Source organism: Syngnathus leptorhynchus, chromosome 16 (genome assembly GCF_054491065.1).
Source record: "Syngnathus leptorhynchus isolate UIUO chromosome 16, UIUO_Slep, whole genome shotgun sequence".
Classification (NCBI taxonomy): Eukaryota; Metazoa; Chordata; class Actinopteri; order Syngnathiformes; family Syngnathidae; genus Syngnathus; species Syngnathus leptorhynchus.
Window position 1 is genome coordinate 9,579,377 of NC_141210.1, and position 1,173 is coordinate 9,580,549.

Sequence of the window (1,173 nt, forward strand, 5' to 3'; positions counted from 1 at the left end):
GAGGTCGGCCATTAACTTGAATTGGTAGTCTCTTGATTGAAGTCGTTGCCTCAGACCCATTTCTGCTTATCGCTTCTCGGCCTTTTGCCTAAGATCAAGTGTAGTATCTGTTCTCATCAGTTTAATATCTGATACGTCCCCTCTCTGGAGACCACATATGAAATTGATTTTTGGAATAGGGAGGTGTAATAGGGCTTGAGGCTTTCCCACCAAACGGTTTGCAAATAGGTTTATTTCTTGAGGGGGGCACATAAACACTCCTGCTGGTCAAAAGGAGTCATTCATTCCATTAATGAGAATTACATTCACCTTTATATTTTGCTTCATGTAGCCTGATCAAAATGAATAAAATTACTCTCTGTATGTGCATTCACGTGTAACATTGAAGGAGGTGGAATATTGTGTTTCAATATGTAAATAAATACCATCATTGTCTTTTAAGACACTAAAAGTGTCACATCTCGTCCCCAGCCCTTCCACTATGCGTCAGTTGTCTTGGTTTCTGTCCGTGTGCTCGCCCCTCCCCTCCTGTGTGCCCATGATTGGTTTGATTGTTCTCACCTGCCTCTTGTTACCTGTAGTGTATATAAATCCTGTCTGCCCCTCACTCCCCGTCGGCTCATTGTTGCTGTCTGTTGTCGTGTCGTCGTCATGTCCTTTTGGTTCCTGACGTTTTCAAGTACCGTAATTTTCGGACTACAAGTCGCGGTTTTTTTCATAGTTTGGGTGTGGGGGGGCAACTTATACTCAGGCGCGACTTATATGTTTTTTTTTCAAAAAATTTACTTGATCATTAACACATTACTTACTAGTACAGTTGATCACCTCACATATTATTTTTAATACACTGAAAAACGAATAAAGCAATTCACACTTTAAAGCTGTTAGGATACGGATTTTAGCTATTGATCTGACTCCAAATTGTGATCAACACTTAACACAAGTTTCTATGTCCCAATCCACACACTGGCGCACCTAACAATTTTGCGAGTTCGTTCTGTCAAAGAGAAGACCGGTAGATCAATCAGACCAAATTTACCAAATGTTTATTCCTAACAAAGCGCACTAATACAGGCCTGGGTCCCGGGTGCCTCACACTAAAACTCGTGCGTTTTTGTGACCACCAAAAGACGACACATTCTTCCGGGTTGCCCAGTTTTAAAGAAACACAAT

General features: G+C 41.3%; 1 pseudogene; it reads left to right on the forward strand.

Moving 5' to 3' along the window:
• Positions 1–68: 68 nt before the first annotated feature.
• LOC147044793 (U2 spliceosomal RNA) lies at positions 69–240 on the forward strand (annotated as a pseudogene).
• The last annotated feature ends 933 nt before the right edge of the window (positions 241–1,173 follow it).